The sequence below is a fragment of the Mastomys coucha genome, unplaced genomic scaffold, assembly GCF_008632895.1.
Source record: "Mastomys coucha isolate ucsf_1 unplaced genomic scaffold, UCSF_Mcou_1 pScaffold17, whole genome shotgun sequence".
Lineage (NCBI taxonomy): Eukaryota > Metazoa > Chordata > Mammalia > Rodentia > Muridae > Mastomys > Mastomys coucha.
In genome coordinates, this window is record NW_022196899.1 from 19049069 (window position 1) to 19076244 (window position 27176).

The 27176-nt window shown below is 39.6% G+C and overlaps 1 protein-coding gene and 1 long non-coding RNA gene across 12 annotated transcripts in view; both read right to left on the minus strand.

Annotated features, from left to right (window-relative positions):
• Positions 1–27176, minus strand: part of Nlgn1 (neuroligin 1) — a 901140-nt gene that overhangs the window by 236122 nt on the left and 637842 nt on the right. The gene's annotated exons all lie outside the window — the stretch shown is intronic.
• LOC116095009 lies at positions 20100–22212 on the minus strand. The gene is made up of 2 exons (XR_004120398.1): positions 22085–22212; positions 20100–20428 (listed from the first exon to the last, which is right to left on the minus strand). It is a non-coding gene; the product is annotated as an uncharacterized LOC116095009 (long non-coding RNA).

Sequence of the window (27176 nt, forward strand, 5' to 3'; positions counted from 1 at the left end):
AATGCCTCGGCTCACCATAAAATCTCATTACCTGACGTGTCACAACAACGGGAAAGCAAATGGAGTTAAACAAGTTAAGTTTTTTGTAATTTCAAAACGTCAAGTGTGAAAACAAGAACTGGCTCTTCAGCTAATTCCACATGCACAGACTGCTTACGTGTGAGCAGCGCCATAAGCGGCTCCACACCCATCCCCCTGACAGAGGAAGCGTAGAGAGCAGCCGCGCACAGATTCTTACCGGTCTACTTAGCTCGTGCCATCTGTATTGTGACTGCGTTTCCAGTCACTTCACAGCAAAGGCAAAATATCATCTGAGCTACAACTTGCCACGTCACTCGAAATCACAGGAAGTGCCCTGGAATAGCGCCAATTCAACACCTTCCCCTTATGCACCTTCTCCCTCTGTGTGTCTAGGAGGACTCCTTGGCCTGTAAAACCACGTCTTTTTCACAGTAAAAAGCACAGGATTCAGAAAATCAATCGTATATGCCTTGAGAGGAGCTAGCTTGTTGAATTTAGTCTCATGAAGCTCACTAGTTTCTAATCCCTGGACTGTGTATGTTTCCTTTTCTGAGGGAAAGACCGTCCCTTCTTAATGGAGTTTCAGGAGAGGCTGGAGGGTAGCGAGATGAAGGAGCATTGCAGAGTCAGATTAAACAAAAGTCAACCCTAAGGAATCATGAGCTGAGCAAGGGGAGGGGAGCCATCAATGACCGCAACAAACCTTTCCCAGGCTTCTTTGCTGCATAGCTGCATTTGCGATAACAAAATCCAGGAGGAAGACTAGAAGGCTTGAGTGAGGGGACACTCCTTGAAGGTTTGCCTATTTGTGACAGTAGTCTGACCTTTCTGGGTGGCTACCAGAGCCTTCCAGCTCGACAGGGAGTGTGGCTTTTCCCAGCTGCCAGGCTCAGACTCACAAAGAGCTTCTAGGCACTGTTTTCTTTTTCTACTCAGTATGGCAGGAGTGTGCACACACATCTAATTACCTACCAGTTTTTCTTCTCTAACAAATAAAGCCTTCTGATGGATCCACAGCACTAACCTCTGTTGTGGTAAAAATACTCATGTTATGACTTACTTCTCTTCTCCTCTAATTACAATTTAAGGCCAATTTAAAACCAATTAAGTTCTGGAGATTCCCCACACCTTGGTCTGCCATTAATAGGTCCTAAATTACAAGACTATCAGAAGGCTCAGAACATTCATTTACGCTTACAATACTTTCGGTATGAGTTGTCATGAAATTACAGAAGGATAACGGAATGATTGGATGTAATTAGGTAGGAGGAAACTAAGACTTAACTCAAAATGTCAATCAGCAAGTAATTAATCATAATGTAGGAAATGAAAATATATAGATATACATTGCTTAATGTTAGAATACGAAATTATAAAACTGTGTCCCTAAGGGAATTGAAGTAGCCAAGATAAACCAGCATCCATTTTAGTAATCTGATTGAGTTCCTGTTTACAACAGCAAGTGACAAGGTTTCTCAATTTATTAAAATTGCCTAAAAAGAAGCTGGTTTTCTTAAGTTTGAAATACAGTGCTTGAGCTATTTTCAGATGACATCCAGGAATTTAATGTTTTTTTTTTTTAAATAATTCATTGCAGAGAAAATAGCAGAAATAGCCATTTATCTTTGAGGAGTACTGTAAAAATTCCATTACATGTGTTGGGAGGAAAGATAACCCTATAGTCAGAATGTTGCATTAACCATGCCCCCAGTGAGAGAATCAAAGTTCCACTGGTGTGTAAGGACATTATGACCCTGAGCTAATACAAAATAATAAACTGGCATGCTTGCTAGAATGACGAGAGGACATAATAATTGTGTTCTATAAAATTCCAGAAAGAGAAATATTATATTTAAATTTTGTTTAAACAGAGACAATTGGCTATATAGTAATCCTAAACATAATAAACAAAATAGCGCTTAACTTTATTGTGTATACCTACCTGACATTAAAATATTGTGAATTTAAAGGTAGGCAAGATAGCTCAGTGGGCCTCTTTCTGTGCAAGCATGGATACCTACCTGAGTTGTAATCTTTGGCCCGCACCCGTGTAAAAGCCATGTAGGACCACATGTACCTATAACTTCAATGCAGTTACCTGAAGACAGACAGAGCCCTACTGGTCATTGGACTGCCAGCCTAGATGAAAGAATAAACTTTAGGTTCACTGGATCTCTGTGGAGGACTAATGTGGGAAGCAGTATAGGAGATGGCCGAGGTCTTCCTCTGATGGCCGAGGTCTTCCTCTGAGCTGCAGACATACAGTCATGTGCCCACATCCACATGCAAGCATGAGCACACCCACATGCCCATACACACAGAGAATGAGTAAATATGTTTAGAATAACATTAAGGAATTAGAAGTTAGTATGGCAGTAATTATTGACAACTATGGAGTGCTTAATCTGTGTTAGGTATTGTTGAGTATGTATTAGGTGTTAAATCATTTAATTCTTACTCCAGACTCCGTGATAGTTTCTATGGTTACTTGGTGATTTTCTTCTCATCGCTATTTGAAGACGGTATTATTTCAAGGACACACTTAAACTCAGTGCACTGTACTCAGTTGTCCTGTAGGACCTGTAGACTCAACACAAGCAAGCATCTCCCCCCACTCCCAGATCTCTAAGGATTTCACACATCCTACAAATTAAGTTCACAAATCGCCCCCTCCAGACGTATCTCCAACTTTATTGGCCACAGGCTCCACATGCTGTGCAATGCAAGTCCTTGCTCTGACTATATGCAATGATTTTCTGTTCCTTCTGTGTTCTATGACTAGTTTCCATGGTACTTTCCGTGATACCTTGACCACCTCCCTTGACCAGAATGAAGACCTTCCTGGTCTGTGGACCTTCATTTACAAGGCCCTTGGTTCAGTGGATGGTGTACTTAATTACTACCTAGATGTTAAATATCAACACATACCACCAGGACATGAAAGAAAAGATGAGTTTTGCCTTAAAAGTGATCCTTTTTATGAAAGTGGGACCACAGGCTTGGGTACAGGGGATGACTGTTGTAACGCATGCTGACACGGCACCAGGAAATAACAGACTCTCAATTGTGGCGTCAGAGAGTTTTTTAGAGGATGTGAAACCAGGGTTTGAATCACAACATATAGATGGAACCCAGCAGGAGAAAAAGCCGGGCCTGCTGTATGGAAGAGAAGCCACAGATGGAATGCCAGAGCCTCTGCTGGGGTTGAAACTCTAGCACGTAACCAAATTATCTTTAAGAGTAAGCTCACACACGAGAAAGGTTTAGAGCCTTTCTTGGCAGCCTCACATAGCTGTTACATGGATCTACCAGTGGTTTTCAAGGCCTTCGAATATGGTCTAGACATATTCTCAGTTCTCAAACTGTCAGAAGGCATGAGCAGCAGTACATAGAATGGATACGTGTATCTAGTGGGTTCACAATGAAATATGTAAACAAAAGCAACTAGTCCCCAGTAGCAGTTTGGGACATCTGAGCCTTTGGTAGAGAAATCATGTTTGACATTAGCACCAGGTAGGCTCCGTGACAAATTTTCTTAGAACTCATAGAACTCATCTAAATTCTTTACTTAAAACTAACAAATTGTTGGGCTAGAACTGTTTTTATTTTTATATAGCATTGTGCTTTCCACAACTGCCCAAGACTTCTCTATAAGATACTTTTGATTCAAATTGTACTATGTATATTTTCTATGTGTATTTGTACAATGTGTGCGTGTGTGTATGTGTGTGTGTGTGCATGTGTGTGTATGTGTGTGCATGTATGTGTGCATGCGCATGCATGTGTGTGTGCATGTATGCGTGTGTGCATGTATGTGTGTGTGTGCGTGTGTGTATGTGTGTGTGTGCGTGTGTGTATGTGTGTGTATGGACGTGTGTGTATGTATGTGTGTGTGTGTGTGTATGTGTGCGCGCGCATGTGTGAATTGCTCTATAACCTGAGTCCAGCTTGACTTCACATAGCAGCTGAGAATTTCTTGATGTATTAAAGCAAACTTGCTCTTTTGAAACACCGACTTAGGTTTATACTGCATAAGCTAATTTTCCATTTTGCTGACTATATCAGAGTTCCAAGCCAGGCATTAGGAAACCACTATGAGACAAGAGAAATTCTGCTTGTCTGGTTGCTCAGTACTCTGACTGATTAGCTGCTTGATGATATCATACCTATAACTCATACTTAAGCTTAATTTGAACAAATTCAATTTTTTTTAAAAAAAATAAAGCAACTTTTTACTTGTAAAAAAATGTACTCATCATTCTAAGACAGCTTTAATTTTGTAATCTTGTTCAGATTCTCATTAGATTTGGGAAAATCAACAAAAATTAAGAAAGTGACCATGAGTTAGACTTTAGTAATAATAAAAAGAAGCCACATTTGTAAAGGAGCCAATCAGATTTTCCTCTCTAATAACTAGACTTCCAATTATGAGCTGGAAAATAAAGGAAGAATTGAAGATGAAATGAAGACAAAAAGGAGAAAGGTTAGTTAATAGTAATAGGAACGATGGAGGCGCTTCTTAGGGAGAAATAAGTAGTCAATAACAACAGAAAGGCAATTGTCACATCTTTGTCACCAAGTGTAATGATTCATGGAATTCCTCCAACTTAATTCACGATGCTTCAAACTATCAGAAACAAATTAAAAAAAATCGAAGTGATGTTCAAATGATATAAACACACCAATTACAAAAGGTGCACTTATGGTCATCATTCGCATGATATAGTCATAGTATATACAATACTATGCCCAAGACACTAATCTTCAGATATTTCGAAGATACAGAGAGGATTAGCTGTCTGTTTTCACAGTTTGGAGCACATGTTTGCCTTTTTCCATTTGTGTCATTATCATAACAGTCATGAGATGAGTAAAGCATAGGAGATTGCTTCCAGTTTGTGGATGAGCATCCGGTGACTCAAGAGTACTGAGGACTGACTTCAAGTCTCATGAGTATAATGAGGCTGAAAAAAACGGCAGATCGTTGTTTCCCTCAGCTTCTGGACTTTCTTCTTCTAGGTAGCACTATCGTCCTAGAATGGTATCATTGCTCTGACAGAGAATGACTCCCTAAAACACGAATGAAGACTCTCCATGGCTTGTACGAAGAGAAACAAGTTGACAAATACTCGTGCGTGTGCTAGCCCTCGCTGCATAGCTCAGAAATTAGCTAGCTGTCAAACACTCTCTGCCACATCTACTTCATTAGAAGCATTTTTGATAGAACGAACACTGCTGCCATTTGCAAGAAGTGGTTGGCATGACTGATTAAGCCAAATTGAGCACCCTCTTACAAGGCTATTGACTATGAATTTTGCTGTCAAATTTCCAGTACTGAGAATTCACACAGATCCCTGCCTTGACATCCCTGGCAAAAAAATTGCTGATGTGGCAAATTCTGAGAGAAGTACCATGTGTCTCACTTTTATCTTATTAAAGATCAATGAGATGATAAGGTAAATAGATGCCCCAGTAAATTATTGTCCACAGGCTCCTATCATATAAATATTGCTGGTTCCATTGATTTTACTGCCATATTTAAATATACCTGTATATTACTCACTTAGATGCACTGAGATATATCCCACACCAAGAAATGATTATTGACTGAAACATGTTCACGTTATATAAAATGAGGAGATTACAGTCACCTTTTTCTCATATATTTTTACATTTCTGTTGTTTATTATTCCAAATTATATGTTTGCAAGATATTTCTTGCCTAATTAAAATAGTCATTAATTGTCTCACCAGCTCTCAAATGGCATCTGCAGATAAAATGATGAACATTTTTTGTTTTACTTTTTTTCTTAGCAAAGAATTCAAGTAGTACTGCATCCAAAACACAAAACCAAACAAAACAAAGACCAGAATCACCCGAGCATGTCCAGAGTCAGCACCTCAGAGTGGTCCTCAAGAAACTGCCCTACTAAGCTCATTCCCTGGCGGGGGGGTGGTGGAGGAGGCTTCTCAAAACCAAGGGGACAACCGCATTTTCCATTTCCTGCTTGGTTCAGGTAACAAACTGGTTCTTGAGAGAAAAAGCCCAGTGACAGAGAGCTGCAAGCGAAACAGGAAATCAACATTTGACTGAAGAGCTGCTCGGGAGTCTGCAAGCCAGAGTGAAGTTGAAACTGATGATGCTAGCAGAATAACTAAGTGCTCTGCGAGGTTTTCCTGTTCCTGAAAGGCAGAGAGAGCATCAACTGCCAATAGTTGTTACCTCGACACATACAGATCTGCTTCCCCTCTCACTTTCTCTCATTGTGTCTATATTCAGACAAGCAGAAATGAAGACGGGGCAAAAGCAAGAAGTCCTTTGGCCTGCCAGGTATTGGCTTTGCACTTCTGGGCAAGTCAAGTTCAAGGTTTGAATGGCTCAGAACTAATTCCACTATCTTTGAGGCGGCTCCACAAGTTAGCTTGTGTTTCCTTACCTGCTGACAGGGAGCATCGCCTTTGATGAGTTTGATCTAATTACTTTCCTCCACAGCCCTGAGTATCCTACTCATCCTCTTTGTTAGTTTGCTAGCACTTTCTGGGTTGGGGGGATGTGATGGGATGGTCTGTGAAAAAGGGTTTCTACTTGAAATGTAAACAAATGAAATGATTAATAAAAAAGTAAGAAAAAATAATCCCATCAATGGCCTTTAATCCTTGGAACATTCTTCTCATCCATGCACAGCTGACCACCATATAAGTACAGCTAATAAAATCTGGGATGGCCCCCAGAAACCTGATGGGCAATATGCTTGTACTATAATAAAAAAAAAAAAAAAGACACAAAAGAAAGAGTAGACACTCAGCTAATCAACACATAAATCTAAGACAGGAACTGCATCATCAGTGAATACGAGGAACTGGCAATTCTCAGTTTTAAATCAAATTCTTCATCTCACCTGTCTTTGGCTATGAAAATGGATCCCCTCTGAGGGACGGTTCGTGCATCAGCCTTATTTAATGACAGGTTCTGCCATGGACTACGAAAGAGCGAGTGAATGTCAGTGAGTCTGGGCTTCTTCCTGAGTCCCAGTGACTTCCTCTGAGGAGATGCTTCACACGTGGTGAAGGAGGCTCCTGATGAACAACATCTGGGATGCCTCAGCAGAGTGCAAATAGAAGCACGGCTAGGTGTGATGCCTGTAGTCCCAACATTCAAGATGCTGAGACAGAAAGATCATGGGTTTGAATGGGGATCGATCCGGGTTATACAGTGAGATCAAATCTCAATAAACAAAGAAGCAAATGAAAGTAAGATGAAAGGGACATGGAGCTAGTAGGGTAGAATGACATCTGGGATATGTCAGACTGCTTGCTTGATCTCATTCAAGGAATCAGGATGAAGGCATTCCGCTGTGATGCTTCACTGCTTGTAGGATTCCAGTGAGCTGAGCAATTATTTCAGTGCCTCACCTGTCAGCCTTACTCTCTCTTACTTCTGTGTCTGGAGTTATCTCACTCATCTGATAGGAAAACACTGGAAATACCATTAGCCTTCATAAGCGCTCAAAATCCATTGTTCAGCACTAGAGTTCTGCCCTATGATTCTAAAATGCCATTGAACGTTAATGGATTTGCTTTAACCCTAAATATATGGTTATTCCATAGGTAAAAATCTGATAGTATATCTCATAGGTCCCATCAGATATAAAGATATCCTAAATAAAAAAGAGGTCACATTAATAGTCTGGTCAGGCTCTGATATAAAGAAAGAGAGGACCTGAAAGACCAAGGTAAGTAACTTCCGACCTGATCCTAGTGGGTATGACTCCCTGTGCTGTAATCCCAGGTCTATGGAAGCTGAGGCAGAGAGACTGCCCCTAAGTTCGAGTTCAGCTTAGGTTACATTGTGAGTTTGAAGCTGCAGAGTGAGACCGTCTCAAGAATGTGTAACTAACAAGCAAAACCGACTCTTCCGTCTGCCCTAGGTCACACCACCAATTGTCCAATGGTGGCAGAGCCTATTTTATACTCAGTGGTTTCATCACGCTTTACGAGAGACATCTTCTATGACAATACCAGGTCAATCTAAGCCTTAACTCTGGACTCAAGGAACCAGAAGCTATTCTCTGAAAATCAAGTCTCTCTGTTAGAATTCTTCCTTTGCGTGGTTTAAGATCCGGATGCCAGCTAACAGCCTGGTTGTAATCTTGACAATGTCAGTCTCCTCTTAGCCTATAACTGGCCCATTCTTCAGTCAGAGGGAGAGGGAAGACTAAGTTAACCTCATTTCTAGTCCTGATTGAGAGTCAGTTCTTCTAGATAAGTGTAGTTCCCAGATGCATTCACTAAATTCTAACGACATTCATTCTGAAGCTATAGGGGCTGAATGGCGTATGTATATACCACAGGTGCTATTTCAGTACAAAGTATTATATAATACTTAGACCTGGTACAACACGCGTTGCTCAAACTCTCATTTTTTTTTCTATATGGAAAAACGCACAGCACTGTTGATCTAACATTTTGAAGTATATAAGGCTTTACCAATACTTACAGCTATCATGTTGTGAGTTGTACCGCAAATCTATTTCTATCTAAGCAAAACTTGATTTGCATTGTTCAACCTTTGCCTGTGATGTCCCCTCCCACGTTCTCCAGCCTTCAGACTTGCTTTCAAAAATGATATGTTATTCTATAAAGCTGTATATGTGTTGATTACTTATGATTTAAAACTCAGATTGTACACCTACATAATTAGCTGTTTTCATGTCTTTTTTCAATCTAACAAATTACCTTAAATTTTAATTTAAAGCATTTTCTTATTACTTCTTGAAATTGAATAGTGAAGTTAAAGTACATTTTCTCTTGAAATTTTTTACATATGGAAACCACGTATTTATCATTCATTTAACAGTCTTAACTCTGGAATAAATGCATTCTTCTCTTTCTTCTACTTCCATTTGACTCAGCCTCCATTTGTCTGTGGCTCTAATGGTCCACATGAAACACCCTATGGACTGCCGAGCTTCTTTTCATCTAAATATCCTTGTTGGCTGAGCACATCCAACATTCCATATTTCTATTTTATACATAATGTATTTGCATAGTCCATCTCCAAAGAATTAAAGCACTTTAGATGACTTAAGGGAAATACTTGTATTCCATCTGACAGCATGTCCGGCACAAACAGAAAGAGAACACCATAAACTGTTTTACTAAACAAGAAAGATGTCATAAAAGAGAATAAGTAATTAGCCCGAGGGCACATTGCCATTTTCTTCGAGTTATAAGCTAACATCTAGTGGTTAGCCAGGTCTTTGGCCTCTCCATCTTCTTTGTCTTTCCACAGTGACTTCTCCACTCCCAGCCACCCACACTACAATATGTGTAGTCCCACCAACCCTCTATGCTGCACTCCAGCTTTCCTTGTCAGTGCATGGTGTATGAAGAACTCTTACCACCTCTCCAACGCAATACATAGTAAATAAATCCTTTCTCTGAACAAAACATTTAAACAGTATAAGCAGCCACTGCTTTACCGATAGTCTAGTCATGTCGCAAGTTCTTCGCTGTTCCTAAAGACCCAGGACCAACCTATTCTCATGTGCTTCCTGGTCAATGGCTTCACCATGTCTGACCTCACTGTGCCTTCATCCTTCGGGAATAATTTTAAGTTTTGTGCCTCTTCTCTTAAACACTAGCAGATAAACATACTTAAAGCCATAGACTATTTTAGAGCTTGCAATTATTCACCTTTAATAAGCCTGCTAAAAATTTTAATATGCATTTAATGTAAATTTATTTTTAATAACTCAAAAATTTTTAAAAAGTCTCCAATTCATTATAAAAATTTCTATCTTATCCCTATGGGTCTCTGTAACGTTTCTTGAATGAATGATACAATACTATGTATAATTAATAACATTTCATGGCAGAAACTACTCACTAGTATTTGGCAAATATACATCTCTTTTCATTGTCATCTAAATTCTTGACATTAATTAGAACAGTGATGGGGCATGTTGTTACAGTAGGGGCAGAATTATCCAGTAAAGACTTTAGGAAACAGAGACAAGGTACCCTACAGGTCTGCTTTCCCTTGTTTTTATTAGTTCTTAGTACAGTGTATAAAATTCACTGTACTTTGATCATATTCGTCTCCTCCCTCATCTCCCTCAGGATGCTCCCACTTGCTGCCCAACCAACTTTGTGCTCTTTCTCTGTGTCTTTTTAAAAACATCAATGTGAGGTTAGACTCCCTTCCGGCATACATCTTCCCTGAAGGCTGAGTCCTGTGGGGCGCCACCAGCTGCCCTGAGACATCTGCTCTCCCTGGGTGACCTCCACTATCCTGCCACCTCTCCATGCACTTTTATCAGACATGTGGATGTGGAAGAATACAGATTAGACTCCCTTCCTGCACCCATCTTTTCTGCCCACCAAGTCTCTGTGGCACCCGCAGTTGCCCTGAGTCATGACTATCCCTGCGACCTCCATTACAGCTGTGCCTACCTTCATCAGACATGAAGATCTGGAAGCATACTGGTTAACATCCTTTCACACACCAATTTCCTGGCTGCGGAGTCATCTGGGGAACCCCCAGCTGCCCTGAGCAGCTGGACATCCATTCTCCTGCTACCTCTCAGCCCAACTTCATCATACCTGCTGATCCAGAATTGCACGGCCCCAGGACACCTATCAAAGGTCTGGTTAGGCACCTTCCTAATACCTACTACAATAGGAACATCCAGTGACTAAAGCCATCCAGATGGCTAAAGGACCTCGAAAAACACAGTTAACAAAAGCCAGGGCAATATGACACCTTCAGAGGACAGCTACCCTACTTCAGCAAGCCCTGGATATCCTAACACAATCAAAGCGCAAGAAAATGGCCTTAAATCCAATCTTATAAAGATGATAGAGTCCTTTAAAGAGAGAATGAATAAACCCCTTTAAAAAACTGCAGGAAAATTCAATTGAATCAGGTAGAGGCCTTTAATGTGGAAACAAATAAATCTCTTAAAGGAATACAGGAAAACACAACAGGTGAAGGAAATAAATAAAACTATTCAATACCTGAGAGCAGAAATAGAAACAATAGACACACACACACACACACACACACACACACACACAAACTGAGGGAATCCTGGAGATTGAAAATCTAGGAAAGAGAACAGAAACAACCCATCACCAATGAAATACAGGAGATGGAAGGGAGAATCTCAGGTGTAGAAGATACAACCGAAGAAATTATGATACATCTCTCAAAGAAAATGTTAAATCTAAAAATTCCTTACACAAAACATCCAGGAAATCTGGGATACTATGAAAAGACCTAACCTAAGGATGATAGGAACAGAAGAAGGTGAAGAGTTCCAGTTCTAAGGCCCAGAAAATATTTTCAACCAAAATCAATAGGCTGGCTAACATACAAAGGCAGACCTATCAAAATCACACCAGGCTGCTCAGCAGAGACTCTAAAAGGTAGAATGACCTGGTGAGATATCTTGAAACTTTTGAAAAACCACAGGAGCCAACCTAGACTACTATACCCAATAAAACTCTCAACCACCATAGATGGGAAAAATAAGATATTTCAAGAAAAATTCAAATTTAAACAATATCTATTCACAAATAGAGCCTTACAGAAAATACTATAAAGAAAACTCTAACCCAGGGAGGATAGATACATCTCAGAAAACATAGGAAATAAGTAATTCCATATCAGCAAAAACAAGGGAAGCATACACACAAGGACACATACACACACACATACACACAAACACACTAATAGCACCAACATCAAAATAACAGGAAAGAGCAATTCCTGGTCATTAATATCTCTCAATATCAATGACTCAATTTCCCAGTATAAAGGCACAGGCTAACAGAATGGATGCAAAAACAGGATCCATCCTTCTGTTACATACAAGAAACACACCTTAGCAATATAGATAGACATTACCTCAGTGTAAAGAGATGGAAAAAGTTTTCCAACCAAACAGACTCAAGAAGCAAGCTGGAAAAGCTATTCTAATATCTAATAAAATAGACTTTCAACCAAAATTAATCAAAGAGCCAGGGAAGGACTCCACACTCACTGATGGAAAAATCTGCCAGCATGATAATCTCAAGTCTGAACATCTATGCCCCAACACAAAGGCACCCGCATTTGTAAAAGAAACATTGTTAAAGCTGAATTCACATATCTAATCCCACACATTAAGAGGGAGACTTAACCATCCCGCTCTCACTCGTTGACAGGTCATCTAGACAAAAATGTAAACAGAAAAATAATGAACTGACATCAGGAATCATATGGACCCAATAGACATCTACTAAATGTTCCACCAAACACAAAAGAGAATGTTTTCCTCTTAGTACCTCATGGATCCCTCTTCAAAATTTATGATACAGTCTGGTATAAAGCAAACCTTAGCAGATTCAAGAAAAGAGTAAAAAAAAAAACAAAAAAACAAAAAGAAAACAAAAAGAAAAAAAGCAAAAAGAGAAATTTAAATGAGACATGGAAATAATGCCCTGTAACTTATCAAACAACCGTGGATTAAAGCTCAACATCAACAACAGAAACACCAGAAAACCTACGCACGAGTGGAGACTGAATGACTATCCACACAATAGTCTCTGGATAAAGGAAGAAATACAGAAAAAAAATACTTTCTAGGATTCAGTGAAAATGAAGGCACAGCATACCCAAATTTATAATACACAATGAAAGCAATGCTAAGAGGAAAGTTCATAACATTAAGTGCCTCCATAAAGAAATTAGAAATTTCTCATACCAAAACACTATGTTCTAAGGAAAAAAAAAATCAAACACATCAAAGAGGAGTAGAAAGCAGGAAATAATCAAAATCAGGGCTGCAATCCATCAATTAGAATCAAAGAAAACACTATAAAGAGTCAACAAAACCAAGAGATGGTTTTTTTGAAAAAATGAATAAGATTGACAAATGCTTAGTCAAACCAGTCAGAAGAGAGAGAGAAACGGTAACCAAATAAACACAATCAGAAATGAAACGGGAGACAAAAGAACAATCAATGAGAAAATTCAAGAAATCTTTTGGTCTTACTTCAAAAGCCCGTACTCCACAAAATTGGAAGATCTTCATCTTCTAGACAGATACCACTTACCAAAGTTAAATGAAGATCAGGTGAACTACTTAAACAGCCCTATATGCCCTAAAGAAATAGAAGCAGTCATTAAAAGTCTCCCATTAGAAAAAAAAAAGCTAGGTGGATTTAGTGCAGAATTCTATCAGAGCTTTGAAGAAGAGCTAAGACTAAAACTCCTCAAACAATTCCACAGAATAGAAACAGAAAGGACATTTCCAAAGCCATTCTATGAAGCCACAGTCACTATGATACCTAAACCACACAAAGACTCAAACAAGAAAGAATTTCAGCCAATCTCTTTTATGAACATGGATGCAAAAATACTCAATAAAATACTCACAAACCAAATCCAGGAACACATCAAAAACACCATCCACAATGACCAAGCAAGTTTTATCCTAGGGATGCAGGGATGGTTTGGAAGACTCCCGGAGCTTGGAAGACCCTCACTCAAGTCTCGGGATGACATGAGAACTCAGTAACTCACGAGAGACCCATCTTGCTGCAAGCACATGAGGTTTATTTGGGATAGGCTAGTACCGGGTCAAGCTTGTAACCTTGCAGGCCAGAGGAGTTCGACCCAGAGCACAAGGAGTAAGGGGTATTTAAAGGGAAAAATCACAAACCAGGGGGGAGTGAGGGGGAATTCCAACCCAAGGTATTCAGTCAGTTAGGGAGGGGAACATATTCATTCTAGGAATGTAATCTTCATCTACCAGTCAGCGGGTTGGAGAGCCTCGTGAACCAGTTGACCTTCATTCCTAGTTCCACCCTCATTGTGGATCAGTCAGGAGGGGCAGGTCTCTGGAACCAGAGCCCTGAGGCTCTGAGTTAGCCAGATTCCTGGAACTGGCTAGTCTACATCCTTGGCTCGTTACAGAGGTTTTCTATGCCCTTTTAGGTAAAGGTTATACATTATACATTATACATTCCTACTGATATATTTCTATTAAATGCTCTTATTTAAAATTCTGAAACTCTCCAGCCTTTCAGGTTCAATATAAGAAAATATGTTAATGTAATCCACCATATAAGCAAATTGAAAGAAAAAAAAAAATCTCATGATCATCTCATTAGATGCTGAAAAAGTCTTTGACAAAAAATAAAACACCCCTTCATGTTAAAAGTCTTGGGGGAGATCATGGATACAAGGTTCACAGCAGATGTGCAGCTTGGTCTTCATGTGGGTCCTGATCAGTGGGAACAAGGACTCTTCCTTAAGCTGTTGTCTTCTGTGGAAAGCATTCCCCCAACTCTGCTGTGTCGCCTGGCCTCAGTGGGAGAAGGAGCACCTAGCTCTGCAGAGTCTTCGTGTGCCAGGGTTGGGGGATACCAAAGAGGTGCCTCCACTCTCAAAGAGGAGAAAGGGAGGATGGGGAAAGAGATTGTGAGAGGGAGAGCCAGGTGGGGAATAGTGGTTGGGATATAAATGCATTTAACAAAAGATTATCTAGATGAAAACTTCAAAAGAAAACAAAAAGAAAGAAAAAAATCAGTGCAGTTTGTGGTACCAATAGGCGCCTATGAGTCCCACCCCTTGCTAAGAAAATAATGGCAAATCGAATCCACTGGGAAAGAGAGTCATTCGCACCCTCCGGGTTAAAAGACACATATGGAAGAACAAGAAGGCAGCCAAGATTCTTCTCTTTATATTATGGAAGCCCAAATATATATGTCTAAGCACAGTGTAGCGCCCTGGGGTCATATGCAGAAGGTACCTAGAACTCTACACACATCACATGAGGGGGCTGTGCTCAGGAAATCAAGAGCAGTTCCTCGAATTCAGCTCAGTCCCCTCTCCTACACACCAGTGCAGAGCTGCAGGCAGCAAAGCAAAGAAAAGAAGGTTTTCGTTTTGTTTTGTTTTTAATGTCCATTTGGTTGTATGGAGACAGCAGCCCCTGCTTTTAATCAAAGAGGGGAAATAAGTTGCTCTTTTCCTGCTCAGTTTTCCATTATTATGTATAGAACAAGATCCTTGCATACAAAGTCCACCTGAGAAAGCGCTGCTGTCACTTAGATGGAAGCAATTTCTGGGTACTGCTAAATTACATGAAAGAAAATAGACTGTGAAGCCGAAATTTTTCATATGCCTTCGCCAAATATCAGGTACAGTTCCCCCTTACTGATATGGCTGCCGTAAATCTCATACACATCAAGATAGCTCCTCTCTCTTCAGGTCACTGTGGAAAGGCTAAGAGTATAACGACCAAATATTTCCAAAGAACGGCCATGTAGTTCTCGCCCTTAGCAGAGCTATAATGCGCAAAGGCTTCCTCAGACTTCTTTAAACCGAGATAATCTGACTTGAAAATCGCCACGCTCCCTGAAGTTATTCACTGCTCTGAATGCCTGCCTTGTTTCCGCTGATAAGGAAAGGGGAGTCTTCGGAGCTCTCAGCCATCCACCCTTATTCCCAGTCACATTTGCAAGCAGATTTATTCAAATGTTGTCAGTCAGTTGTAAAGGAGAAAAACATAAGTCACTAAAGACAGCAAGCCGCCACGTGAAAGAAGAGTAACTTGAAATTCCAGTGCCTTCAAGGTGGTTTGTAGGTCCCCATATTCTATTCCCTACACGGTAAAAGCAATTTTAACTAAAACCTTTCGTCGCATTGATTTTCATTGTAGGGCGATAAACTGCCCTGGTTGAGAAAGAGAGCCATTTCCAGATTCAGACAGACATAGTCTCAGGCTCTGTTTTAGTGACTCCTGAGCTGGGGAACCTTAACAGCCTTCCCCACGTCACCTTTCTCAGACCACTGTGGACAGCATAGAAAGGTTTAAGGAAGAGAATTGCTTTGGAAATAAATGGAAGCATCTCTGCCAGGGCATTGAACACTGGAGCTTATAATTGTAACTTATTAAGGATCATAGACAGAATTGTTTTTCAACGGCAATACATTGCAAAAGAACACAAAATGAAGTTCTTTGTCAAATTGCAGATTTTATTTTTTGCCCCTTTAGATACAATCAATCGAACCTTTAATGAATCTTTAAATTTTCTTCATTTCTTTCCTTTTATTTATGGGATGATCTCCCACAGTGGAGCAGGGGCTGGCCTTCAAGTTTTATCCCTGTGTCCCAGCCTTGATATGTGATATTTTCTAGAAATTCCCCACTTAGTCACTTGAATATTATTATTTTTTTTACTTTTGAGATTATATTACAATTAAATTATTTCTCCTTTCCCTATCCAAAAATCATCCTATATACCCCTCATTGCTGTCCAAATTGATGGCCTCATTCACACAGGTGCGCACACGTGCACGGAGTATATATACACACACACATGCATACACACACACATACGCACAGGGACACACATATACACAAACAAACACACATGTGCACACACAGGCTTAAATTTTCAGGCATCATTGCTTAGCACTGAACAGACAATTGGTGTGCTCTTTCTGGGGCAGACCCTCTACCAAGCCCTTCTCTCCCCAGGCGCCAAGCCTCTGTCTTTGTATAGGGTTGAGGCTTCCTGGAATTCTCTTACTTTGACCTTGCATTGATGTATTTGTTCAGTTTACTTTTGGGCGTCACTGGAATTCCAGGACCGGAATTCCACCACACCCGGCTTTTTGCATAGGTGCTAGGGATTGAATTCTGAATTCCGAGTGAGCACTTTAATGGGTGAGCTAGCATCCCAGCCCCACCTTTGTTTTTAGATTTTAATGCATTTAAAGCAGTGGTTTCTCAATATTCCTAACGCTGTGAGCCTTCATACAGTTCTTCATGTTGTGCTAACTCCCAACAGAAAACCATTTTGTTGCTACTTCATTAACTGTAATTTTGCTACTGTTATGAATCATAATGTAAATATTTGACATGCCACCCCCCCTCAAAAAAAAAAGGGGTGTGACTCACAGATTGAGAGCTGCTGACTTAAATGATATTTTCTTCAGTCCTTCAGAGAACTTGCTGGATCTCCAGAACCCACTTGGATGCTTAGAACTATCGGCACCTCTGGTCTCAGAGGATGCACTGCCCTCTTCTGGCCGACTGGGCACTGCATGTACATGATGCCCACACATGCAACTCCCACACATTAAAATAAAAACCAAGATTAAAATTATTTCTTAAAGTAAATTATAGCGGGAGGGGGCCAACGGCTTGATTGTAAATAAATAAAATAATTAATAATAATAATAAATGTTACAAAACATGGACTGAGGGAACTAAACGGACAAACCAAAAAAAAAAAAAAAAGGAAATTATAATTTCCTTTTCTTTACTTATAAATGAAACGAGGTGTCCAAGACAAAGTTTTCCCTTACTGTCAGCTGTTTTATCCCTTGCTCCACCCAGAGACTTTCTCCCAGAATCTTCTGGAGTCATCCAGGTCTCTCATCTTTGAATCCCTTCTCCTCCCGTACATAGTCACTCCTTTGATTTCTGCAAAGCAGACCTTCCCTCAGCTCACACACAAAAGAACAACCCAGAAGTGGATTCCTGGATGACACTTAGCTTTTCTTAGCCCCTGCCCCTGTCTCTGAGGAGAAATATGCAAAAAGGGAAGATAAAAGAAGAAATTACCATTCAAGATGTAAAATTAGAGCCCACAGTGAGTGGTGGGTCACTGCTGTCAAGTACCAGGACAAGTCACAGAATGATTGGAAAGAAGAATGCCTGGATGGTGAGAACTTTCAATATTAACTGAGAAGGAAACTTCATGGAAAGTCGTCAGGACATCAGAGAACTGGCCTCGTTTCTATTCTGGATTTATCGGTAGCTCAACTCGACAAGCTCTTCGGCTCTTGTTGTTGAAGTTGAAGGCCCTACTTACTTTACTTCAGGTTTCTCCCATTTGCAGGCAGAAAATTGTTACCTTTCCACATTTCTTATCTCCCTAAATGCAGGCAGTCTCGGGCCTACAAAGGCATGCTGGACACAGATGATTGCAACAGGGAGCCACCCCACTTTCTCCGCAGGAGCCGGCCTGCGCTGTACCTGGAAGCCACTCCACAGCTGCTTTCCATTTTCATTCAGGTGTAGATAGTATGTCCTCTGCAGGGAATGAGATCCGGTCGCTTTACAAACTGCCTAAGTCTTATCTTCCTTTCCTGATGCCTTTAAATGTCTCATCCTCTCCGTGGAGGGGGAACCACTAAGAGAAAAGCTTTGAGGATACAACATTCAAACAAGGAATCCTAGGCATTCCTTTCCATGGGTCCCTTTTTCCTTAACGTAAGGGACTTTATTAAGGAGCTGAAAACAAAGTGTCACGGAATCTGGATGGATGCTTTCTTTGTAAATGACTCCTAAGGGAACCACTTATATTCTAATGCCTCAGGAGTCTCAGAATATGAGTATTTTATTTGTTATGTAGGTATGTGGGTCCATGCATTTATCCACATGTGTCATCATGTGCATACAGGTCTGTCTATGTGGATCAGTTCAACATCGTTTCTATCCTATCACTCTCTGCCTTATTCTTTGAAAAAAACGGTCTCTCACAGAACCTGGAGCTCATAGTTTAGCTAGACTGTCGAGCCAGCAGTTTCAGGGAACCTCCTGTCTCTACCTCCACAGAATAGAGGTCCCAGGCACAGCCCAGAGTATTTGTTTTCTATGTGAGAGCTACAAATGCAAAGCCAGTTCCTCACCGCAGCAAGGTAAGTACCTGACTAATGGATCTATCTCCCAAGCACCTTAGCGAACTTCAACGGAGCTGAGAGGTAGCTAATGGTTTTATAGTCAGTAAACTTTTGATCTTCAAGTCTATAGTGCCTCATCAAGGGCTCCTCAGAGGGAAAGGCCATAAGATCTCTTCCTCAAGAATTATGCATGTGACACAACTAAAGAGGGATTAAAAAAAAAGAACACCAAGGGGCTAAGCATTGTTGGGTCCCTTGAGAATAGAAGAAGGAGATGACTGGTAGACATTTCCTTGGATCTTCAAACTTCCAGTGATAGAGAACAGAGACTGTTTCCAGGAACGTGTGTTGCCTCTTGGACATTCAATGGGTAAAATATTTAGGACTGCTACAGACCTATAACATGTTTTCCCCAAAGATTTAACTTTCTGTTGCCACTGCTCACAATATTTGGGAAGAGGAGTTTCCTTTCGTTAACCAGTGACTAACTCAAGTTGTACTCACAACAGAAAAAGTTCCATAAGACCAGAAGATGCAGAAGCCCTCTCTGGACTGGTGCCTTTCTTTTGAATTAAAGGCTGGTGAGATGACTCAGCAGATAAGAGCACCAACTGTTCTTCCAAAGGTCCTGAGTTCAAATCCCAGCAATCACATGGTAGCTCACAACCAGCTGCAATGAGATAGGATGCCCTCTTCTGGTGTGTCTGAAGACAACTACAGTGTACTTATTTATAATAAATAAATCTTCAATAAAAACCCTGGCAGTGGTGGCACATGCCTTTAATCCCAGCACTTGGGAGGCAGAGGCAGGCGGATTTCTGAGTTTGAGGCCAGCCTGGTCTACAGAGTGAGTTCCAGGACAGCCAGGGCTACACAGAGCAACCCTGTCTCGAAAAAAAAAAAAAAGCTGTGGAGAAGCTTGTCATTATGCCTCCTCCGTCTTTAGGATAAACTGCATGTAGAGTGTACGCCTAAAAAAAAAAATTCTTTGTTTTCATTTTTGCACATGAATGTGTATAATGTGTTTGTATGTGTCTCCCTATTTGCTGGGGTGAATATGCATGCGTGTTTATAGGTGTATGGGCTCACACGTGGAAGCCAGAAAGAAGTTCACACCAGGTATCCTCAAAGGTTTACCACCTCATCTATCGAGGCAAGGACTCTCACATTCATCCAGACCTGATCTTTATAGCTAGTGTAGCAAGCCAGCTTGCTCCAGGGGTCCTATCTTTGCCTTCAGAACACACTAAGATTAAAATTGCGATGCTACCCATCATTTTCATGAGTTTAGGGCATTCAAGCTCTGGTTCTCAGACTTCAAGTGCAACGTACCTTACTGACAAAAATACGATATAGGCATCTATGTCCTAATCACAAAACCAGCAAAATATGAGTGCGATCCTTTATCGATGTGGTGAATGAGCTACATGCACAGACAGAGATGGAAAGGTACACCGCTCAAATAGTCTGCAGACATACTGAGTTAAGAGATGCCTGCCCGCTGGCTGCACGCAGAGCCGTGAGATCTGATGGGAAAGTGTTTTAGTTTTGAACCAACAGTAGGGTTTCTTGGCTTGATCACAGAAGCCAACTGAGATTTACAGATTTCAAAGCAAAGCAGCTCTGTGTTGTAAGATTCACCATGGTGCCACGTTCTTGCTCTTTATTACCTTCTTTTGGTCATTATTCTTCAGTCAGCTTCATGCCTCATAACATCCTCTGAGTGAAAAAAATGAAAAATTTCCATATTTGTAAATGTGTTTATGTCATAAAATTCACTCAATGTATTTTTATCGTCACGGGAGCCATGAGTACCTCACACCAGCTGTACCCTTAGTGACGCTATTCAACACTCTCTTCCTCACTCCATTAGACTACAGGACTCACAGCAGCCATCTTCACTAGTCTTTTTAACCATACTACCCATTGTGTTTTACTGATGAAATTAGCATCCAACTTCAGTGTTGGAAAACAACTTTCTTGATCTTCATTCATGACTATTTCCTCTATCCTATGGCTACTGCATAGAAAGCCAAAGGAGGTAAGCCATGCAGATCTGTGTTAGAGATGTGCTCGGCCTCCGTTAATTTAGACATTGTGCAATCAAGTCTGCGCTTAGCTACAAACTTTGCTAAGATCGAAGTCGCTTTGCTTTCTCCTCAATGTAATTGCTAGTGATAATTTATAAGTTGGCACTTTCCCAATGTTCATGATCTGTAGAGTAAACAATGTTGTCAAGACTTTGAGACTTGCTCTGGGCTGGAGAGAGAGTTCAATGGTTAATAGTGCTTGCTGCTCTCACAGAAAACTTGAGTTTGGTTCCAGAACCCACATGAAGAGGTTAACAACTTGCTGTAATTTCAGCTCCAGGGTATCTCATGCCAGCTTCTGGCCCCTTAGTGACTTAAAAGTGCATGTGAATTTGTATGCAAGCATGCATGCACACACACACACACACACACACACACACACACACACAAACACACACACACACACACCACAAAATTAAATGAAATAAATCTTAAAAAGAATAAGAGGCTGGGCAGTGGTGGTGCATGCCTTTAATCCCAGCACTTGAGAGGCAGAGGCAGGCAGATTTCTGAGTTCGAGGCCAGCCTGGTCTACAGAGTGAGTTCCAGGACAGTCAGGGCTACACAGAGAAACCCTGTCTCGAAAAATCAAAAAAAGAAAAAAAGAAAAAAGAAAAGGAAAAAGAGACTTGCTCTGATGTATCATCAAAACGACGCCTAAGGACCTTGTTGTTGTACTCATCGATCAGATCATCTTTCAAGTATGATTTCTTGGCAGTTAGTACAGAATCCCCTAACTGACCCATGTGCAGACAACAGGAGAGTGCCCAGACCTAAGTCACAGATTCATATCTCACCATAAGGCTCAGGGATACATTTAAAAGAGGCAACGGAGAGATTGTAAGAGCCGGAGAAGATGCACATATGAACTCCTGGTGAGTGTGACAGCATGCATGAGACAGGACCAAGCAGAGCCAGTCAAAAATCCTGGCAGTAGCAGAGGGAAAGTGAATGCTTAAGCCAACCACAGGTTGATGAGATATTAGCAATTAATAGCCACTGGGAGAAAGGGAGAGAAAGGGAGGCCCTTTTGTTTTAATCATGCGATAGGCTCATCACCAACCAGAGCACGACCTGATCCCAAGGTTAGCTGGGAACCAAACATGTCGAGCCCTCCAGAAAAGCAGCAAGTACTGCATTTCCCACTTCCTACTAAACAGCATGTTTCCCGTTTTGTGAATGGATTCCCCACAAGGTCCACGGTTCAGAGGTTCACCTAAACGTGAGTGAGGTCAGGAGCCTTAAACGCTCATGTACAGAGCTGTGATAATGGATGTGTACTCACTAGCATATGGCCATCCTTAGGCTGTTTCGTCAGTAATATCATCAGCCCCTTTTATTGTTAAATGGAATTGCAGATCACTGGCAACAAGACCCTGGATTCTAGCCAGCCTAGCAACACAGAAGCCATGTTCCTGCCAACTCTCCTCTGCAGGATGTAATGTTTGTAGTTGATAAATGGTAGCAATAAACCGAGACAGGAGCTACAGTAAGAAGAACGAACCTAAACTTGGCAGGCAGATCAAATGTGCTAAGCATGTACCGAACCCAGTATCGATTCATGGAGCCAGGCTATGAAACACTGGCAAACAGTAGAAATTCTCAAAAGCATTAAATGATGGTCCACATGCCATCATTATCCCTCGAAAGAATACAATTACAAGCCACATATGACAAAAACCTGGTGTGCAGGGATCTTCTGACCATATATCTTCCCCATCTCCTGCCTACCTGGGCACAGTCACAAAGTTGGCTGTTTGGATAGGTCTCTATGACAATAGCCAAGGTAATACAATATTAACCATCACAATAGTGTATCGATGAAGTTAATCTTACAGTTTTCAAATATAGATTTATTTTATTATTTTAATTTTAGTATAATTTCTATAACAGTGGCCAATGTACAATGCCATTATCACATATAATAATTGCCTTAAATTCAAACTTGGAACAAATGCTGCTCAATAGTTGGTGTTTCATAAGGAATGAATAAGATAAGACAAATGAAAAAGTTCTAGGTGTTAGACACACCAGCAGGTGCCTCATATAAAATAATCTTCTCAAGACCTGACAATATTTCTCCTCAACTTTTACACCTCTGAAATTAAAAAAAAAGAACTCCATTTATTTTTTGTTATAATTAGCATAGCAGATCTTTCCCTATCCCATAATTTACAACCCAATATTTTATATTTAAATTGAATTTCATACCTTTTAACAACTTACATAATATATCATTTAACTGGTATATTAAGGCCATTTTCAATATGGTTATTTATATAATCAAACCAATAGCCATCTATGTTGTCTGCCTTTCCTTATACATAATACATTTTTCTCATCTAGTTTTAAATAAGTATTTTTTGTAATTTTATTATATCCTCTCTTGATTTATCTGTTATATATCCTCAAATAAATGTATTGGTCACACTAAAATTATAAAATATATTTTATTATTTTTGTATGCTTGGTTGTTTAACACTTTTTAAAATTTTCATACATAAGTACTAAATGTACATTATCCCCTTCCAGCATATATACACACACGTTCCTCTTCCAGTCTTCATCTTTGTCCCTTGGTACACTCTGTATAGTTTCATGTAGTATTGCACAAATGTATATTTGTATTAGGGATTGTCACCTTGGATTGGATAAACTGTCAGAGCAATATATACATACATATATATATATTATATTATATATAATAGACATATATATATATATGTCTAACTTCATCTTCAAATAAACTTTCTATAGAGGATAGTTGATTAATAACAGAGAATTAATCAATAAATATTGAATAATCTCAAGCACTCATTCTCATTCTTTGTAAACTTGCTTGTGATCATAGAAGTTACACATATGTTGTAAAGTCATAATTGTGTTTTAAGCAGTACTCTTTCAGAAAATTAGGAATAGGAAACATAGTGGTTTCTCGTTGTTATTTCCTTTGCCTTTAAATTATTTGATAATTGTTTTGATTGGTAGAATTTTCTAATTATTAATTTCCAAAAGGCTGAAGAAGTAATTTTAATGTTCCTTAAAGAAAACACATGTTAAGTATGAATTCTGACTGTTTAACCTTTCTGAAAATGTCCCTAATTACCTTTACCCTACAACAATAAGTTTATTTTGCAGATATAAAGTCTTGGTTGATGGCATGCTCTGCATTTCATACATTTTTTCTTTTAAATTTGAAGTTCTGTGATTCTGATGATTCTACCTTCTCAGATAGTTTATCAGCTATGTCTTTGAAACATACTACATCTTTTATTTGTTATTCTGTAGCTTGTATCCAGAGGTTGCATCCTTTTAATAATTTTTATAATTTGGGTGTGGTTTGGGGAACATCATATTTTCTTATAGCTATGAATATAATAATATCAATAGATTTTCTCTTTTGTTTAGTTTTTAGATTTTTCTACTAAATATTTGATTTCAGTTTTTATCTTCTCTTTCTGTTGCAGTCTCAACAGGAACACTCACCTCAGAGAGTCTGCTGAACCTTAGCTTTACAACAGTTACAGAGACTAAAAGTTGATGAGAGGCTCCAAGGATCTGTGCCAAAAACGGAATTCTATTATGCCTCTTGTTCTGCAATTGCTTAGATACTTCCAAAATATGAATATCTTTCCCTTCTTCCTAGGGAGTCACAACTTGACTGACAGTATTGTGCACCACAAGTAAACGTAATGTCAAGGGTGTCACTGGTCTACAAGGGGGCCTTTCCTTAATCTTAATCACCAAACAGCTTCATTCTATTTTTCAAGAGTATCTCAAAGAAGAGTATCTAAGGAATTGAAATGTGGCGAATCTAGTTTTTAATTATTTTTTTTACCAAGTTTCTCTTCTATAATCTAAAATTTCCCCTCATTTCTTGACACTTTAAAGTTAGTAATTTACTAACTCTGGGAGATTCTGCAGTGTAACTTGAGTCTGTTCTTCTCTTTTCTTGTGATTCAGGATCCTTGGTTCTGTTTTCCACCATTATATTATAGTTACTGTGTCTCTACCATGTGTCAATTAAGAATTCTAATCATTCTTTTAGAGGAAGTGATGACAGGTGATGAAGAGAGACAGATACAGAAATGCAGAAGGAGAGTGACAGAGAGAGAGAGAGAGAAAGAGAGAGAGAGAGAGAGAGAGAGAGAGAGAGAGAGAGAGAGAGAGAACAGGGAAGTAGGTAAACTCTGGGAGTATTTGGTGAATGGGAAAGACATGATTAAAATATACTCAATGAAAGAAACTTAAATTTAAAAACATAATGTTTGAAGTCAGATATAAGTTATGCAAAAATTCAACCTGAACATCCAGCTCAAGGTCTTTTGAATGATGTACCAATTCTCATGCCCCCTTCATAAACTATATAAAGATAATTCATGATTTAGCCAGTCCTGTGAGAGTTCTGTCATGACTGTTCATTGATCTATGAGTGGGATGCAAGCCAAGGCATGCATATGATTCTTAAACTTTAACATACATAACAACATTCCATTATTTTTATTTCTAGGATCTAAAGAGCTCTGAAAATTTAAAGGTCCAATTTGATAGAAAAACTTAGCTCAATCTTAATTTATTTGCAGAAAAAAAAACTCAATCTGAAATTATGTTTCCATCCCTAGTGTGTATATTAATTTCTGGGGTAGAAATACTACTGCTATTTTTTTCTGCATTCAAGCTGGCTAGGGTTTTCAGATATATGTGTTAAATAACAAAATCTTCTCTAAACATTGAAAGTTTGGAATTTTGCCATAAACTTTACCCCCCAAAACTGTAGCCCTGCATTTATAGTCTCTCTGCTAAACAGTATCTACTAACCTTTTCCTTTTTTTCTTCTTCAGTTAAAGTTAATGGAAAGAGGTACAGAGCTCTAATTGAGAAATAGAATTAGTCATACTAGAGTTAGTAATATTACTCTGCATATTCAAATCTGGAGGAATAGGTATGAAGAAGATGTCATGAGACTCTAGATGAAGCAGACCTGTGAGAGTCCCAGAGAAGAAGGCACAGGGGACAGTGGAGGAAGAGGAAACTTGTACAGAAGAATTGCCAGGACAACAAAACGAATCTAAATCAAGAACACAATTTATCATTATTTTTGTGAGTTATACAATGCAAAAAGGTAATACAGACCTAGTACTTTAAAAGCTTAAAATGAATATATATTTTCTCAGCCTTCTATTTCTTTTTAAAATCATCTTTAAGATAGAAACTGATGAAACTTATAAATGAACATGTGCATACATTTTTACATATTTGAGTATATAAAAATATTATATATGTATATTTATATATACACACAGGGTTGTATGGATACAGGGTTTCTAATAAGATCCTTACTACTTTTTCATTCACTTATTCATCTTAAACTACTCTTTAGTACCAAAGACATTCAATTGAAAATATCGAGATGAGTCTTTGCCTTCTGGGATCAAAAACTTCAGAAAAAAAATGTCGACTCAAAATGTGTCCTACCCACAAGATGTGTAGGGACAAGGACAGAGCAGAGACTGAGAGAATGGCCAAGCAACGACTGGCCCAAATTGGGACCCATTCCATGGGCAGGAACCAATCCTTGTCACTATTCATGATAGAATTCCTTTATTCAGACAGGAACTTAGCATAACTGTCCTTTGAGAGGCTCCACCTAACCAGCCAATGGAAAGAGATGCAGAGACCCACACCCACACATGAGATGGAACTGGAGTTACAGAAGAGTTGGGAGAAAGATTGGAGGGCTCGAAGAGGACAGAGATTCCACAAGAAGACCAACAGAGTCAACTAACCTGGACCCTTGGAGGCTCCCAGAGACTGAATCACCCACCAGGGAGTAAGCACTGGCTGGCCCTAGTCCCCATGCACATATGTAGCATTTGAGCGGCTCAGTCTTCTTGCTTGTTCCCCAACAACTGGAGCAAGGGTTGCCCCGAAGCCTGTTGCCTGTCTGCCTATGTATCCAGGGTTCCTAAATTGACTACTTTGCCTTGTCTGGCCTCAATGGGAGAGCATGTGCCTAGTCCCACAACTTTATGTTCTGGATGAGAGAGGTGAGACACAGAGAGGGGCTTCCCCATACCTAAAGACGAAGGGAAGGTGGAATGAGAGAAGGACCTGTGTGAGGGGTTACTGGGAATAGAGGAAGGGCTGATACTGGGTTGTAACATGAAAAAAAAAATTTAATAAGAAAGAAAGAAATGCAAAGCAAATGCAAATGGGGAGATATATTGCTAATTTTAAGTTCTAATAGAAGGTTCTGCAGATTTGTTTCCCTTCTGGATTATCAATTATATTCCTCAAAGATACAAATGTTATTTCTTGTGGTTATTTGTTGTTATTACTGTGGTTGTCATTGTTTTTTTTTTTTTTTTTTTTTTTTT